This window comes from Ascaphus truei, chromosome 12 (assembly GCF_040206685.1).
Source record: "Ascaphus truei isolate aAscTru1 chromosome 12, aAscTru1.hap1, whole genome shotgun sequence".
Lineage (NCBI taxonomy): Eukaryota > Metazoa > Chordata > Amphibia > Anura > Ascaphidae > Ascaphus > Ascaphus truei.
Window position 1 is genome coordinate 38,697,179 of NC_134494.1, and position 7,722 is coordinate 38,704,900.

Here is a 7,722-nt window from a genome sequence, read left to right on the forward strand (position 1 = left end):
GTCCTGCTAGGGTGTGAGGCGGCGGGTGGCGCGTGGGTTGTGAGTGCTGTCTGTGAGTGGGGGTCCTGCTAGGGTGTGAGGCGGCGGGTGGCGCGTGGGTTGTGAGTGCTGTCTGTGAGTGGGGGTCCTGCAAGGGTGTGAGGCGGCGGGTGGCGCGTGGGTTGTGAGTGCTGTCTGTGAGTGGGGGTCCTGCTAGGGTGTGAGGCGGCGGCTGGCGCGTGGGTTGTGAGTGCTGTCTGTGAGTGGGGGTCCTGCTAGGGTGTGAGGCGGTGGGTCAGTGATGTCGGGGGGTAGGGGCGGGAGGCAGCAGGTGTGTGTGGCGGCAGGTATGTGTCGAGTGTGGCGGGTGTCTGTTGAGTGCGTGCAGCGGCTGTGAGGCGGTGGGTGAAAGGCAGAGGCGGCCGGAGTAAGGGCGGGTGAAAGGCAGAGGCGGGGGTGGGGAGGCGGTAAGGCGGGCATGAAGGCGAAGGGCGGCGGGAAGGGGAGGAAGGGGTGGAGGAGGGGGGCAAGGGGTGGAGGAGGGGGGAAGGGTTAGAGGAGGGGGGGGGAAGGGTTAGAGGAGGGGGGGAAGGGTTAGAGGAGGGGGGGGGAGGGAAGGGGGGGAAGGGTTAGAGGAGGGGGGGAAGGGTTAGAGGAGGGGGGGGAAGGGTTTGAGGAGGGTGTTGAAGTGTGGGAGGGGGTGGGAGGGGAAAGGGTAAAAAGAGGTGGAGGGGGGGGGTGGAAAGGGGAGCGGAGGGGGGGTGAAGGGGAGCGGGGGGGGGGAAGGGGAGCGGGGGGGGGAGGGGAGAAGTGGTGGGAAGGGGGAGGAGGGGGGAGGTGGTGGAAAGGGGGAGAAGGGGGGAGGTGGTGGGAAGGGGGAGAAGGGGGGAGGTGGTGGGAAGGGGGGAGGTGGTGGTAAGGAGGAGGAGGGGGAAGGTGGTGGAAAGGGAGAGAAGGGGGGATGTGGTGGGAAGGGGGAGGAGGGGGAAGGTGGTGGGAAGGGGGAGGAGGGGGGAGGTGGTGGGAAGGGGGGGGAGGTGGTGGGAAGGGGGGGAGGTGGTGGGAAGGGGGGGAGGTGGTGGAAAGGGGGGGGGGAGGGGTGAGGTGGTGGGGAGGAGGTGGGAAGGGGGAGGCGGTGGGAAGGCGGGGGGTGGGAGGCGGTGGGAAGGGGGGTGGGAGGCGGTGGGAAGGGGGGTGGGAGGCGGTGGGAAGGGGGGGAGGGAGGCGGTGGGAAGGGGGGGTGGGAGGCGGTGGGAAGGGGGGGGGAGGCGGTGGGAAGGGGGGGTGGGAGGCGGTGGGAAGGGGGGGTGGGAGGCGGTGGGAAGGGGGGGTGGGAGGCGGTGTGAAGGGGGGTGGGAGGCGGTGGGAAGGGGGGGAGGGAGGCGGTGGGAAGGGGAGGCAGGCGGTGGGAAGGGGGGGGAGGCGGTGGGAAGGGGGGGTGGGAGGCGGTGGGAAGGGGGGGTGGGAGGCGGTGTGAAGGGGGGGAGGCGGTGTGAAGGGGGGGAGGCGGTGGGAAGGGGGGGGAGGCGGTGGGAAGGGGGGGTGGGAGGCGGTGGGAAGGGGGGGTGGGAGGCGGTGTGAAGGGGGGGAGGCGGTGTGAAGGGGGGGAGGCGGTGGGAAGGGGGGGGAGGCAGTGGGAAGGGGGGGGAGGCGGTGGGGAAGGGGGGGGGCGGTGGGAAGGGGGGGGAGGCGGTGGGAAGGGGGAGGGGAGGCGGTGGGAAGGGGGGGGGGAGGCGGTGGGAAGGGGGGGGAGGCGGTGGGAAGGGGGGGGGGGCGGTGGGAAGGGGGGGTGGAGGGGAGGTGAAGGGGTGAAGGGGGGGGTGGAGGGGAGGTGGAGGGGAGGTGAAGGGGGGGGAGTGGAAGGGAGGGGGGTGGAAGGGAGGTGATGGGGGGGTGGAAGGGAGGGGGGGTGGAGGGGAGGTGAAGGGGGGGGTGGAGGGGAGGTGAAGGGGGGGAGGTAAATGGGGAGGTGAGGGGGGAGGTAAATGGGGAGGTGAAGGGGGGTGGAAGGGAGAAGTGGAGTGAGGGGAGGTGAAAGGGGGTGAGGGGAGGTGATGGGGGGTGAGGGGAGGTGATGGGGGGTGAGGGGTGGTGAAGGCCGCTCACTCACCCGTCCGGCAGGTCCCACGTGGATCTGAGGCGGGAGGCAGCGTGTTGTGGCCGCTCTCCCGCTGTGTCCCGGGCGCTCGCTCGCTCCCCCGCTGACTGTAGCGGCGCCGGGGGGGGGGGGGTATCGGGGAGACACTGACACTGGAGGGGAGGGGGGGTGGAGGGGAGGTGAAGGGGGGGTGGAGGGGAGGTGAAGGCCGCTCACTCACCCATCCGGCAGGTCCCACGTGGATCTGAGGCGGGAGGCAGCGTGTTGTGGCCGCTCCCCCGCTGTGTCCCGGGCGCCGCCATCTTGGGCACTCGGCGCCGCGAGGCAGCCTGCCTGGCCAATGGCTGTTCCCCCACCGGGGAGGGGGTGAGTTGTAGCGCCGGTGAGGGGGGGGCATGTATATGTGTGGGGGGGGAGAGGTGGGAGATATAGAGGGGGGGTCTCGCACGGCCGCTGACACTGGGTGGGGGGGGGGGGGGGCGCTGAAGGGGTAATAATAGTGTGTGTGTCCCGCTGACTGTAGCAGCGCCGGGGGAGGGGGGGGTCGGGGTGAAAGCGCGGGAGACACGGGGAGAGGAGGAGGTGCGCGCGGGTGCTGCTGTGAGCCCCGCTAATGTAGGTAACAGTGTGTGTGTGTGTGTGTGTGTGTCACTGTGTGTGTGTCTGTCATTGTGTGTGTGTGTGTGTGTGTCCCTGTGTGTGTGTGTCCCTGCTCCCCCGCTGTGTCCCGGGCGCCGCCATCTTGGGCACTCGGCGCCGCGAGGCAGCCTGCCTGGCCACTGGCTGTTCCCCCGCCGGGGAGGGGGTGAGTTGTAGCGCCGGTGAGGGGGGGGCATGTATATGTGTGGGGGGGGAGAGGTGGGAGATATAGAGGGGGGGTCTCGCACGGCCGCTGACACTGGGTGGGGGGGGGGGGCGCTGAAGGGGTAATAATAGTGTGTGTGTCCCGCTGACTGTAGCAGCGCCGGGGGAGGGGGGGGTCGGGGTGAAAGCGCGGGAGACACGGGGAGAGGAGGAGGTGCGCGCGGGTGCTGCTGTGAGCCCCACTAATGTAGGTAACAGTGTGTGTGTGTGTGTGTGTGTGTGTGTCACTGTGTGTGTGTCTGTCATTGTGTGTGTGTGTGTGTCCCTGTGTGTGTGTGTCCCTGTGTGTGTGTGTCCCTGTGTGTGTGTGTCCCTGTGTGTGTGTGTCCCTGTGTGTCCTTTGGCCCGTCACTCCGCCTCAGGCCAATGAGAGGTGTGCGGGGGCGGGCCAAGGGACCAATCAGATTTCCCCTAGGGACACCGGACATCCAGCAGGCATGCATGCATGCATGCAGGCAGGCAAACATACAGTGCTTTCACTAATATAGTATAAGATAATGTAACAATGGGCTGAAGGAGCGGCTCAGTGAGTAAAGACACGGACTGATACTGAGTTTGAAGCAGGGGAACCTGGTTCAATTCCCGGTGTCGGCTCCTTGTGACCTTGGGCAAGTCACTTTATCTCCCTGTGCCTCAGGAACCAAAAAAATAGATTGTAAGCTCCATGGGGCAGGGACGTAAAACTAGCAGTGCTATACAAGAACAAACTATTATTATTATTATTAACAAGCATTTGTTGTTTGTATAGCAACTATTTACAAAGTCACAGATACTGAATCAATACTCCTCTGCAGCCATTTAGTGAACCCCCCGAGCTGAATCTTCGCCGATCGATCACAGGAGAACGGACCGATCGTCAACTTAGCTAATTACTTATCATTGTGTGGATTGATGCACATATTTAAGGGGGGAAAATAAAATGTAAAAAAAACAGCTTAGACTGCAGCTTGGACGGGGGCAATAACGGCTGCCAACATCTGTATCAGATTGAAAAAATAATAAAAACTTTAAAACGGGTAAAAATCTATCTTTTAAAGGGAATAAAAAATAATAATTTTCACGTGGCAGGGACTGCTGCGTTAAAGGAGGCCCGTCACGTCACCTCGCCTGCAACTTTGCAGTTACCCAAAAACCGAAATTCATCTCCTTTTCCTTTACGTCTCGGAACAGAAGGTTCTCTGGCGTTATGGACTATAAGACAGGCAGCTAAATATTACTGAAGGGGGCGTCCATGGCTATCGCGACCGCGCTCACGGCGCGATCAAAATGATGCGCCTCTATGAGGCTGTCGTGAGAGCGCGCGACCGGAAGGGCCCGCGTTCGCGATGCGCGTGGAAGCAAACACGTGTTTTCTCGCACGCCGGCCGGGTTACGCGAGGGCGAATCAGCTCCGTGACGTCACGGCCATGCCATCCGACATGCCCACCCCCGGCGCGTCTACCCAGGCCACAGATCACTGCAGGTAAAGGCGCGCGTCACGTCACGCGCACAGTAGCGTGTGCTCTCACAGCATGGGTGCGGCCTAAGAAGGACCTCACTGTGGAACCAGACCATATAAGTAGCAATTTAAATTAAGCCAGGGGGTCTCAACTCCAGTTCTCAAGCCCCCCACAACAGGTCAGGTTTTCAGAATATCCCTGCTTCAGCACAAGTGGCTCTATCAGTCCCAGCTTCAGCACAGGTGGCTCAATCAGTCCCAGCTTCAGCACAGGTGGCTCAATCACTCCCAACTTCAGCACAGCTGGCTCAATCGCCTGTGCTGAAGCAGGGATATCCTTAAAACCTGACCTGTTGAGGGGTCTTGAGGGCCGGAGTTAAGGACCCCTGAATTAAGCCATGCAAATGTCACAACGTATTTCGTTTATTATCGAAATAAATGAAGCACGGAGTCTTGGAAAACGATCGCACAATAGTATATTTACATACAGCAAGTTCAGCCGCACAGCATAAAGATATTCATGTCCTACTTTCCTCACGCTCTGAGAATAAGGTTTGCGTTTTTACTTACTGCATTTGTTACTTGTTGGCGAGCACGTTTGAGTACGTTAGTGTGCGACTGAGCATTTGTACTTGAAGAACACCCTCCAAAACATATAGGAACAGCGTTTCTTTTGTCCTCATATAACAGTGTATCAGCTCAGCCTATCACTCCTGCCATTTATAATGACCACAATAAAACGTACTGAAGTCAAATGTCCATGCTTTTTATTCATTATATGTGTGTGTTTGTGTATGTGTGTGTGTATGTATGTATATATGTGTGTGTGTGTATGTGTGTGTATGTATGTATGTGTGTGTGTGTGTATGTATGTGTGTGTGTGTGTGTGTGTGTGTATGTATGTGTGTGTGTATGTGTGTATATATATGATCAATACAATCTTGGTTGGTTATTCCTGTTTTTGCTGTGGCTGTTACCTGATTTCTTCAAGCGGATAAGACCTAAGTACAGCGGCTACAATTCCAGAACGCAAGGGGTTAAAAACATCGCAACAAGGAAACTAGCCCTGCTTCAGGATTTCGTTAGCCCTGGGGATTCCAGCAAATCCCAGAGAACCAGAAAAGACTTTGCCCATTCACAGAAGGATTGGACTGGGGCTATTTATTTGGCAATTTGCAAATGGACTACATTTTAAAGGACAATCTTCTGTTTTTTTTGGCACCTTTCTGGACATTATCCTCTGTTTCTCTACCCGTGAGTCTAATTATTAAGTTTATTCTGCAGTTGTCGTGTGTTTGCCTATCAAGGGAATAAATCTCAGTTTATTTTGCTCAACCTGTTCTGCTCAATCAGGGCCCACGAAATATAAATGTGTTATTAAGCGCGTCTCCCGTGACAAGCGTTTAAAACTTGTATATATATATAAAATTGTATATATATATACCAAGATTATGCCAACACTGCAGAAGGAGAGCCGTTGCACATGAGCAGGGAGAAGCAAAAATCCAACTGGCTCTCACAAACTGGGCGCAACCCCACATTGGACCGATACATTGAAAGCTTCAGACACAGCGCCAAAACCACCATCCTGGACAAAGTAAGGAAACAAACATATAATCTGACACTGATGGAGAGGAGAGCCATAGAATCGCTAAAGGCCAACCACAACATAACAATCAAACCTGCGGACAAGGGAGGAGCAGTGGTCATAATGAACACCACAGACTACCTGCGGGAAGCACACAGGCAACTCTCTGATTCAAAGTACTACACCCAACTGCAGGAGGATCCAACTAAAAAATACATGCGAGAACTCAACAGGATCATTAAAACACTCCCGATCCACACAAGAGAACAAATTCTGGACCTGATACCAGCTAACCCAAAACCTGGCACACACTACTAGCAACTATGGATGTAGAGTCACTTTATACAAACATCCCCCACGAGGATGGGATTTCAGCCTGCAGATACTTTCTGGGATCGCAGGAGCCACTCACAGAGACAGTGACTAAATGCATTGAATTTATTCTGACCCATAACTACTTCACATTTGGAAATGACACGTACCTCCAGACAACCGGGACCGCTATGGGTACTCGGATGGCGCCACAGTATGCCAATCTGTTCTGCGCAAAACTGTAAAGTGACTTTCTGTCCACCTGTCACTTGAAACCCCTTACATACCTTCGCTACATCGATGACATCCTCCTGATTTGGACCTCTGGCGAACAGGACCTCCTACAGTTCTATGACAACTTCAATACTTTCCACCCGACCATCAACCTCAAACTCACCCATTCCCCGGATGAAGTACATTTTCTAGACACCACCATTACTATAAAGAACAACCAACTACAGACTTCTGTATACCGCAAACCTACAGACAGAGCCAGCTATTTGAGGGACAACAGCTTCCACCCGACACACACCAAACATGCAACCATCTACAGTCAAGCCATACGATACAACCGGATATGCTCCGACACAGCAGACAGAGACCAGCGGATTAAAGCCTTGAGATCAGACTTTATAAACCGTGGATATAACCACAGAATTGTAGACCAGCAAATTCACAAAGCCACCAGAATACCAAGAAGTGATCTCCTTGAATACAAACAGAAGGAGACAAGCGACAGGGTACCTTTGGTGGTCACATATAACCCACACCTAGGAGCCCTACGCAAGATCGCCAGGAAACTACAACCCATCCTCCAGGAAGATACAAGACTGCAACAGGTCTTCCCTGAAGCACCCTTATTATCATACAGATAACCCCATATTCTCTAGAATATTATGGTGAGGAGTAAAGTATGCAGCAGTACAACTGAATGTGGGACAAAACCATGCCAGGACCCAAGATGCAAAACCTGCGCAATGCTCTACACAGTGGACACAATACAAATACTACACAAGAATCGGGAATACAAAATCAGAGGAGGGTTCACCTGTTCCTCCAGCAATGTCGTGTACCTCATCATGTGCATGAAATGCCCAGGGGGCTGCTACTACATAGCTGAGACAGGACAGGGGCTAAACAAGAGAATGAACCTGCATCGCCACAGCATCACACGCGGAACAAGAGACAGTCCTGTTGGCGAACATTTCTCTGACTCTGGCCATAAGATGAACGATCTGAGGGTTGCCATACTCAAAGGTAATCTTAAAACCCCGAAAGAGAGACGGTTGCATGAATACAAATTTATGCAACTTTTCGGGACACTTAGCAGTGTCCTAAACAGAGATCGAAATTTTATGAGTCATTACTGACACTAGCGAACTCTCTTCCCATGAGCGCTAAAGGCCATGTATGTACATACTGTGCTATATGTATGTACACACA